At 37.9% G+C, this 11,388-nt stretch overlaps 1 long non-coding RNA gene across 1 annotated transcript; it reads left to right on the top strand.

Moving 5' to 3' along the window:
* The first annotated feature begins 8,230 nt into the window (after positions 1-8,230).
* LOC124156901 lies at positions 8,231-9,918 on the top strand. Its single transcript, XR_006864424.1, has 3 exons — positions 8,231-8,296; positions 8,419-8,509; positions 9,201-9,918. It is a non-coding gene; the product is annotated as an uncharacterized LOC124156901 (long non-coding RNA).
* Positions 9,919-11,388: the final 1,470 nt, after the last annotated feature.

The following is an 11,388-nucleotide window of genomic DNA, read 5'->3' as shown; positions in this document are numbered from 1 at the left end:
TATGTGGCATTATTTGATTACACAACGAACCCCCATTATGAGGCGGTAGTGGTACCACATTATACGTATTTATGTAGACCAAAAATAACAGTGTATTTTCGACAGGAGACATAGGAGAAGTCTTCTCACGAATAACAAATCATTGCCCACAGTCCGTTCCAGCCAGCCCATTATTCAACGTCACCGTCCAGTCTCACACCCTGGCAAACTCAATTACATCCCCGTTTAAAACACAACCGGCAGGAATGGCAAGATTTGGCTTAAAACGGAGGGCGGAGGAGACCAAACAACATGTCCAGCCCTCTGAGAAATTCCAAGGTTTTCATCCTATTTGTGCGTCCAGCTGCTTGTGGTAATCAGTCCACCGACCACTAGGCATCTGCCCTACCCGACAAAGTGGACTCCGGAGTGTAATGCGAGGGAAGAGTTCCCATTAACTCCTACTCGAAACCACAGCATCGTCGGGAGTTTTGACGCTCCTCTGTCCCTCTCCAACCATGTCTTGAACAGTTCCGGTTGCCTTGAGCTACCCAGAGCCCGAGAGGCAACGTCTACCGATTATTAATACGATGTGTGATAGGCAGACAGCAGAAAATGCAGCATTTCACGGGTACGGTGGTCAGCTACTCAATGAGTTTCTCCTATCGACATCATTTAGCTTCACACGCAGCAAAAATAATGACAAACATTACCGTATGCTGAATTAAAATAAGAGCTATGGCAACGCTCAAAAGATGTCCAAGTTCGATTCAAAACCAGCAGAGGTAAGAGAAGATTATATTTTCCATTAGATTGATCGTTTGAAATAAGTTCAGAAAAGATAAACGTTCATTTTATCCAAGAATTTAAAGTAAATCTTTCAATAGCGTTTAAGAGAAAAAGTTTGAGGTTCCGGGAAAACTCGAATCCACTCTCGAGATTAAAGATGTATATACGATCTATATAAAAGCAAAAAAATTTTCCAAGAGTGATAAACATTGTCAAGCTGAAATCCAGATAAGATTAAGAAAAAGATTGTGCAATATTACCTGACGTTAATAAACAATACTGAGACCTAAATATTAATACTGAGTTTTATGCTGGAGGAAAATAGGTTTGAAACTATGTAATTACAGAATGGACATGATAAAATTTGTAGAAAATTTGCTGCCGTCACGGGAAAGTTAGACGACCTCTAGAGCATGGAATAGAAAACAAATAATGAAAAGGCTGAGGCACAACATAAAACTCCAGGTAACCCACCGTAAAACAAGAGTGAACTAACAAATTTGCAGGTCGAGTTTCAAATGGGTAAATAATTTAGTGCACAAAAGAAGAAAGGAAAATGTTAAAATAAATTCGAAAACGCCCATAGATTGCAGCTTATTTATGGTAATAAAAAAAGGTAATATGAACACATGAAACTGAACAAAATTCTAATGAGCTCGGAAAACAGACCTCTGCCTCAAATATTTGCGGAAGCAATGAAACCTCACCCACTAATAACTGTAAGTTATTTCACTATAGGGAAATTGCATACTTTTTATAAACAGTATGCTGATATACTACAGTAAACACTTAGTACAGCAATATACTTTTTTCCGCTTAAAATTCAGTTTATACCCTAGAAAATGACTCCCAAAAGTCGCCCGAGTTTCGCGGGCTAAAAAATACCGCCCCCACTAATCTTTGGCTGTGACGTCATAGTTCAGTACGAGTCCAAGATCCAAGCCCAGTAACTGCAGGTTTGGAAGAGCCACGTTGCGTTTAAAGGAGAACATGGGTGAAATAAGGAAAACATACAAGTGGTGCATTGTTCCTCTGTGCAATAACACCCCAGAAAATAATTTCGTCTGCATTCCCACGGAGGAAATTAGAAGAAAAGCCTCGATGCATGCCGTCTGTCGGGATGAGCGTTTCGGAAAAATAAGAGTATGATAAACGGAATGATAAACCCGTGTGCTATTTGAGCGAAGATAACTTTAATATTAATAATATTTCCATATTTCATTGACTGAATAACTTGAAACATAGATTATTCGATAATTCGGCCGCCGTAGAATAAAAACTCAACTTCCGAACAAAAATCGAGATAGGTGTTTCTCGATGGTTACGATCGTTACGATGGACTCAAATTATTAAGGCACTTGTCAAATTTCAGTTACGGAAGGACATAGAAAATTCCATGATGTTTAAAATCAAGGGAGGAAATATGAAAATATAGAGCAACGTTGATCCTCATGCATTCGAGTGCCAGCCAAGAAGACAGCGTTTTCTTCTACTGTCGGCGTCAAAATGATGTGCCGCTGTACTTTGCAAATTTATATCCTGGCTTCACTACATGCTATAATAATGAACTATACGTCATTTTAAAGGAAATTTTATCCTAAATTCTGATTTATTTTATTACAAAAAAATTGAAAAATGTAGACACGGTCAGTGCAATAAATGACTCCGCGCACCGAAAAATTAGCCGTTTTGTCAACTTCATGAACTTTGCAACTCAACCTAAGGAAAACTACTACGTTTACAGCATTCATCTTCCACATTTATTTACACTCATCAGTGCGGATTAATAAAATGGCTTTTGGGTATTTTTCGAACTTATATTTTGTTATAAATTAATGAAAATATTTTAACATTATCTTGTCCCATGGTTTACCCCGAAAGATAAAGGAAGTTGTAGATGGAAAAAGAATGGAATCCAGAGGTGGTCACAAAAAATGAATCGCAGCATTCTTTGATTTTATTCTACGCCGTTGCTTGCTTTTCAAAAAAAAAGTTGAGTCACAAGAGGAATGTTCCGCTGCCTTTGATTTGGAAACTATGGAGATAAGAATGGACATGTGTGGATCAGCAATTTCCATTTAGTTGGTTGTCACGATAAACCAAGGATCCATTTAAAGGTTGTCAGGCCATCGTATAAAGATAGGACTGATGTGCACCACAGGGGAAATGGTGTGTTTGAGGGAAAGTCAAACCCAAAGTTGCCCAAAGAATGCGCAGTTTTATGTTGCTCTTTCCCCAGTTAAAACCAAATAGAAATTGGATTGGGATGATATTTTCACCACGGGTTCCAGTGATAGTGAGAGTGCAGGTGATCACGGTCATCGTCGAAAGTCATCCCTCTAGGATTTCCGATACGGAATTTTTAAGTGACAACCGATCGCAATGACGATGAGCTCGCCTTCAGAGTAGGTTTCAGATATATCGTGAGAAAAGCTCCCAAAATGTATTAAAGACTCTGTTTGGAAAACATGCACATTTTAATGCTAATTTAGGAAGTATTTCATTTCAAAAGTAACTTATTAACACCTGAAGACGTTGTGTTTATTATATTGATCGAAGTGCGATTGACCGATTCTTTCTGCAGAATAGGAAGTGGCTTCGGGGTTTTTAGTCACAAGATGGTAGATTGTGTTGGAAGTTCGTCTATATTATCGCTACTTAATTGAAACATTGATAGTCTGGCTTCCTCAGAGCTTCCTGTCGCCCTCCAGGCAAGGTATTTTTAAGTTGAAAGTATCATCGACAGCTTCGAGGTGGAAATAAGTTCAGGGGCGGATCCAGGATTTCTTTCTGGGAGGGGCACAAGCAAGGCCGTATCCAGGATTTTGTTCAGGGGGGGGCACAAGGATACCTTGTTATACAAAACGAACGAAATTATAATGGGACCGTATTAAAAATCTATCATATTTTTAAGGGTCTGGGGGGGGGCACGTGCCCCCGTGCCCCCCCCCCTGGATCCGCCTAAGTTCACCATAAGACTCTACCGGACTGCCAAAAGAATTCACATTTCACATGAGTATACGCTTTCGCCAATATTATACGCAAGTCTCACTTTATTATGAACTATAAAACATTACAGATGCACATCAGCTACCTTTCCATTTCTCGGCATCGACTTTCCGAGCCGACGAAGTCTACAGTTTCACTAAAATACCCTGTTATCATGATGGAATCAGTAACAGGAAGCTTGCTAGGATCAGCCTCAGAATAACCATATTCCTTCATCTTTACGCAATCTATTGCTTTCAATGGAGGAGAAATAGATCAAATAATAGCCCTGAAGTCACAATGAACAACTCCGATACGTCTGCACTTCAATAAATGAATCATAACCACGCCGTCGCATGTATTCAATTATGCAACCTATACTATGGCCGTGCCGCCGTGCCTCGTACTGAACTATGACGTCACTTTTCTACCAGCCAATCATCGGGCGTTTTCGCTTCTCACTTGAATTTGAAAATTTTCGTGAACTTTGATGCATTAAATATCGCAAACCACGTCATAAAATAATAAAAAAACTTTCACCGAGGTATGCAAACATATATTTTTATATAATTTTGGGGCTATTGATTATATCTGAAATATATGCAAGTTCCCTATTGCAGAAAAGCTTACCTTGATTTTACATCACCACAGCGTTTCCCACTCTCCCAGATAGTCGAGGACCAGCGGATAATTAGAGGCCTCCTCCGGTCGATATCCTATGCAAGTAAATAGAAACACAACTGACGGATTGATGTGTGAAGCTCATACACTTCGCCCCAGAAAATACTTGGATATGAACTGAAGGCATTACAAAAGGGAGTGGAAGAGATAATATACGTCCAACTGGGTGCATCATCAGCGTGCATCGCGGGAAAATCACGTTAGATGGCATGCCGCCCATGGAGAGAAACCATGGTAGTAGTATAACGGGGAAAGTACCCGCGATTTCAAGACGCTTCCCTACAAACACAGAAAGGATTAAATCTGAATAAAACTCGTATTTTGAAATCCACGAAATCTCAATAATATCTAGATTTAATCTGTTGCAAAGGTGTTGCTATGTCCTCTTTTTCTCATATTATATCTAGATTTAATACATGAAATATCTCGCCCCACGCTACAGATTTTTCAGGGATTAAATACAGATTTCAGTATCTAGATTTTCCAGGGATACATTATAGTACTGCTTTTCATTTGAACTTTTATCAAGGAACCTTTGCGTTACAATTAATGAAATATATTAAGAAAGCTTCCCTGATGGGAAAACCCTCTGACCACCACAATAAGATCTCTACCTATTCACCCCTTAACTCTAACAAGAATTATATTATCAAGCACCCAATAAGCAAAATCTTTAAAAATTAACTAACCACAATGCAATAATAAACTGACTTGAAGGAAAAAGATTGTTTATTTGGAATGAGAAAACATGACTCAAAATAATTGATATTCTATTAAAAAGGTACAAATATCTATTTATATCACAAACAAATTCCAAGCATTTAAAATTACAATGATATTAATAATTTATTAATTCAACTAGCTTTTAATGTGCCCTTATCAATGTCATAGATTTTTAGGTGGAAAAATACATTAAGTAACCACTTCGCAATAATACACTGACTTGAGGAAAAAGGCTAATAATATGGATTAAAAAACATGAGATAGAGTAATTGATGCTTTATTAAAAAATCACAGTTATTTTTTATTATCATTATACATGAATTCCAAATTACTATGAATCTAATTGATGTTGAGCATCATTTTCCTCCTCCTGTCCCTTGCACTGGCCTGCCGCAGCCAGAAAGGGAGGAAAGATAAACACAATATACTACATAGAAAAGTGGCAGGTGGATAAAGTGAAAGGCTTTGCAGTCAATATAAAATAATTTTTTAAAGTACTAGTTCAGGGAGAAAGCAGATCAATAAAAACAAAGGCATTGAAATCAACAAACATGACGACACTCACAAACGACACGACACGCAAAATTACGTCACCGACGCTAGCGCCGCTAGTGGCGCAGAAACTTCGGAAACAGATTTAATCCGTATTTAAAAAGGATTTGGAAATATAGATTTGATGTATTATGAAATCTCCCTAAAATACAGATTTGATCCTTTTTGTGTTTGTAGGGTTGTCAAGGCCACGGCGTGAGGAGTGGCGGCCGGCAAGAGGTCGCAAAATACGGTAGCGCCCACCCTCTTATCGGTCTACGCCAGTGGAGCCTTTCGGAATTATTAGTTGAATACAGTTGCTTGCATTGGATCTTCTATTTCTCGTAGGTCCCCGTGTGAAGGCCGACCATATTTTGTGATTGAAGGCTAAGGGCCTCCTATAAATTGTTGTTCGCATGGATTGTCGCCGTCATTTCCAGGGATGAGTCGAAAATCGATATCAAATATTTAAGAGGACGTATCACTCTCCCTAGATAGTTCATTTTTCGATGACTTGCTCAAAAATTACGCTGTTAACATAAAATTTCAAGGTAGAAAGATGAAATTTCAAAGTAGAAAGAGTACATCGTTGTCAGCATTTTTGTTCGCGTAAAACTTTTACCCCAGCATTTCAGGAGAGAGAAACAAAAAAACCTGATAGGTATTTTGCTATGCAATAAAGCGATCATTCAATTTATACGGGAATTATTTATCAGTGAAATACAATTCATAATAAATTAAGAAAATAAAAGTTTCCCATACGTGGCGATATCTCGGTTATCTGAGCAGGAGCAGCGCTATTGTTGCATTTTGTTGACATTCTTGTTAGAATGTTCACAGAATACTACGTTACGGAATATTGTAAACATTTTCCGGGGCATCGTCACGTCGGGAGAAATATAACCTTGGGGAATATTTATAACTCCACCGACGTATCTGAGAATTCCTAGTGGGATTAAGGTAACCAGCAGCATATTAATAATTTTAATTAATATTTCTTAAAAGAGGTGAGGGAATAACGGAGATATAGTGCGGTGTATTAAGAGTACATTGCTAATACAGCTTATGAAAAATTTAGCCGAAGGAGAAGCTAAATGAACTTTAATTAAATTAAACCTTTGAGAAACCAATTAATGTGGTATTTATTGTAAGATAATATATTTTCTTCACTATTCTCAACGAAAATGTGAGTAAAACGTTTATCTGATCATCATTTGTCAAATTACCCGTTCTACTTATGAGCGCTAAATTAGGATGAAATGGTGTAGAATACTACTAAAATTCGCAATTAAAAACACTACTACTGTCACAAGGAACTTCACCATTCTTGATTAATTAATTTTCATTTTTATCCCAAAGCCATTGTGAAAAGGAAGGACGGGAAATTTTGGCTGCAGTAACGAAGAGGTGTAGCTAATTTTACAGATTTGTCAGCATGTGGCTTCAAAACTACACACAGATGAATCTAATTGATTAAATTGACATTATTCCGTTTTACCTTTTCCTTTTTCTATGAAGTTATTTATCGGAAATACCTCTGTCACTCGGCCATCGCTTGAAAATTCCTGTGCAACACGATACCATCAACTCATTCGTGTTAGTTGGGCGGACTACCTTCCAGACTGGCACATTAAACTCTTTGAAATTGCGCCTTATGAAAGGCAAAGGTCCTCCACGCAGTTATTTTTCTATCATTCTGAGGGATATCTCTAGCAAAATCTTTTCATAAATCTTCGAAATTATGGCTCATTAGATCATTCTCTGGATAAAGCACTCATTTTCGCCTCCCCTTCTCCCATAATGTTCGCTTTCTCTTAATATTTACTAGAATCGTTCCATTGACAGCCGAACCGGGTTTTTAAATTGCCCTCTGAGAATTTTAGATTCTAATTAGTTAAATTAAGTTTTCACGGGAATAGGCTTATATCCAAAGATGGAAGAGCAGTAGACATCGCTATCGATGGAGGTGTTTCCTGAAAAGCTTACCTCCAACAGTCATTTATTAACATTCACTCGAGATATTGTTGGTGCTACTCCTTATTTAGGATGAAAAAATGGTCAAGTGATTCAACTTGGAAGCTTAAGTGGAAAGATTAGCAGGATTCATTATGACTGACATAATTGAAACAATTACAGTTCTGTTTGCTAGTGATGATGGCCCCCTTAACCTCCTAGCATGGGTATCACAGACCAGATTATATAATCGTAAATATATTGATGTGACAGCCTGAATATGTATACAAACATATAAAGAAAAGTTGCAATTTCCATTCACTATGAGGATTTCGCATATCGCCATCATAATGGACGATAAAGCCCACCCCTGCCTGCAGTTGCCCTTGGCTAGCTCCGAGTTTGGGGGTGAGCCTTCTCGTACAGGAAGGGGAAACCCGATCCCGAATCGATTGAAAAGAACCAAAAGAAGGGCGAAAAAGGGTGGAAAAGGTTTCCCATTCATTTAACATGGGGAACGAGTTGCGATACAACTTATCTCGCGTTGCTATGTAAATTTGTTTTCGTTTTGTAAACTGGATGCATCCGATGTATGGACTATTCGGACTATTCTGAAAGCTTCAAAAAGTGATAGGGCTTTATCACTTAATTAGTAAGTATAAATTTAGTAGTTCGTAGATAAATTAGCTAATTATTTAGTTTATTTGGTTAATAACGATAAAATAATATATGTACGGTATGTATAACTTTATTTCCTCATTCTACTTTCCAAAGGTTATACGTTCATAGACTATTTTTGGAAGTGAATGTTTCAGAAGGCGGAATTAGCTTCATCTTACGTGCGTTGACATGGAAATAGTAATTCGTAAGTGCATTTGATATATTTTTAATTAATTTTGTCATACATTTTTGCTATATTAACATATTTGATAATTTATATTTTCTCTCTTTCTTCTTTCAAATCGCGCGTAATTACCCACAAAAGATACCATTTCTGTCAGTCCATAATATCATTTAATATTAATGTGAGCGATAAATAGCTATGCGTAATATTTTTCGTTAAACATTCAGTAAACTGGTTGAATAATAGAATATATATATATATATATATATCATTCGTCGATGGACTCATTCATAGATTTTTCATGCGCTATGATCAGCAGCTTCCCTCCTTGAACACTAATCAAGTGAGTGAATTGATTAGAGTTATTTCTTTTTAAATCTAATTATTAACTCACTAAAATATCACATTGAGGAATACTATTTCCCATTTTTTATACTCAAAATGAGTCGAAGTCCAAGGTGAAATGGAAGGATTCCCCAAAATTGTCGATAAAACTTTGAAAGTTTTACAATTTCCAGACAGATAGGTTACCAAGTACCTTTTCCATTGATATAAGAGGTATTGCAACATTTTAAATTATGTTTTAGCAACGTTTATTAGCTAATATTTCTCCTGCATTTTGTATGGTACCTATGTAAATTAAGATAATCCTGTGGGGCTCGTTATCTCATACGTTGATCTCATTTTAATCCATACATTTATGGCATTCTAGACACTGGAAATGGAGAAAATGGACACACCGTGGGGACCACTGCATAGGTTTCTTCATTTGGCCTTTCTAACTGCTTAGCACTGGACGTGTTGTTATTACATCATTACTAACAGTGAGATACGGGCTGCGTTAACTGCTACTGATGCCAGGAGGAGGAAGAGACAGAGGATTAGACAATTCTGGCAGAGACAGTGATGGAGGGAGTTTTGGAGGGAGAGGAGGAGATTTGGTTGGACACGTCCAGCGGACTCTCGGAGGGAGGCTACCTGACGGACGTAGAAAACGATGGAGGAGACGATGAAGAGCCTATACCCGTCTTCCAGGATGGCAGCGGAAAGGGTTCGGAGTCCCACCTTCAGCCACTATTTGACGGCGGTTACGAATCCTTTGAACGAAGCTTGCTGGCTAGCGGTGACTTCTACGAGGAGGACATCTTTCGCGAGTGGTACCTGAGCCAGTAAACTGTGGAGTGAATGAGGATGGACGGGGCCAGAAGAGATTCAAGGCCCTATTCTGACCATGGAAGTATATGGAATAGGCCACACCGGAACCGGATGGGATCGTAAGGCAAGTCGGCACGTTAAACATGGGATAACAAGGCGACAGATAAGCGGCCCCCTGGGCTCGGAATGGAGTACGTTGAAGAAATGTTGAGACAATTGTTCTTTGTGTACAGCACTGAAATTATTCAATCTAAATTGGTTACTCAAATAAAATATAATTTCACCTGTATCACGTTTTCATAACCATTTTGCACTCACAATTTCAGCGAGAGTACAATGACATTCGTACCATGTGATCAAAGGTAAAATTGAAGGACGTTGCATGAAAATTACGAGGAAAGTTATTGAATTAAAAAGAAATGAAAGGATCATTTTTTTCATGTTGGAAGCAAATTTTTCACTCTCGATGAGTAATTGAAGGAACTCAACAAGAAACTCCTAGACTAAAGTATTTTCAAATGAAAAAGTAAAAGGGAAGTGATAAGAACAATGAATATGTGAACTACTAAAAAAGGAAAATTTAATATAGGTATACAACGGGGGAATGAAATGCATTTATGGAAAAATATGTTTCAATTCAGTCACCAATGGTTATGTGGGTATGAATATAAATTAACCCATCCCACAACCCACACCTCTTTAAACCCTTTGGAATTTAATTTGTTCTGCCAGTGGTACATATATAAATATTTATTTTGATCGTTACCACAAATTTATTATGATCATTTTCCTCGCACGAAAGCAAATTTCACATCAGCTTAAGTATTTCCAATTATAATAGGATTTGTACTAACAGTACAAATATAGGATTTGTAATAATAATAGGATTTGTACTAACAGTACAAATCCTATTATTATTAACAAAAGTTTCTTTATTTACATTTAAACATTTTTATATAACGATACATCTAGCTATTACTACGTATTTTATTTTTGACATTGTTGTGAATGATAAATAAATTCTCATTTAAACTTGGCTTGCACCGGGAAGATACCTATTCATTTCCAATGCAAAGAGACAAAAAAGATGACGCTACACACTCAAAACAAAGGAAGAGGAATGATAAATGGCGTTTTAACGTTTCTAGAGAAATGAACGAATTGACTATTCAAAAATATTCTACAGATTTTTCCGTAGATGAGCATTGACATTTAAACATTTTTATGCTATGGTTTATCTAACTTTTTAATCTTTGACACTGGAGTGAATAATATATAAACGCTCACTTAGGCTTGGTTTGTATCGTCAACATATTCATTTCCAAACCATAGGGATAAAAAAGATGGCGTTACACTCTCTAAACTAACAAAGAGGAATGATAATTGGCTTTTTGACGCGAAGACTAACATCGGATGAGTACCCGTCGGGTCTTCCCTTGATCGGACGCGTCGTTTGTCAGACACCATTAATACCGCACTCACAAACAACCCCATCCGCGGCGGATTGTCGCTCAATTGTGAAGACGACAGTGCACTTCCATCCTCCCTCGTCTAAACGTCTCAAGAGGGACGGCACGAGAAGCAACAAAGCAGACGGCGACGCTTCAAACTCAGCGGTGCAATAATGAAAAGGAGTAGAGCAGGCGTCGCGACGTCTGGCAAGGGCGTCCCGCCTCTGCGTTGAACGTGCCTCTCTCTCTCTCTACCCGACCACACGCGGGGAGAATACGCGCGTGTCACGAGCA

The sequence above is a fragment of the Ischnura elegans genome, chromosome 4, assembly GCF_921293095.1.
Source record: "Ischnura elegans chromosome 4, ioIscEleg1.1, whole genome shotgun sequence".
NCBI lineage: Eukaryota > Metazoa > Arthropoda > Insecta > Odonata > Coenagrionidae > Ischnura > Ischnura elegans.
Note: the sequence above shows the minus strand (reverse complement) of the source record. Positions and strands in the feature narration are given on the sequence as shown.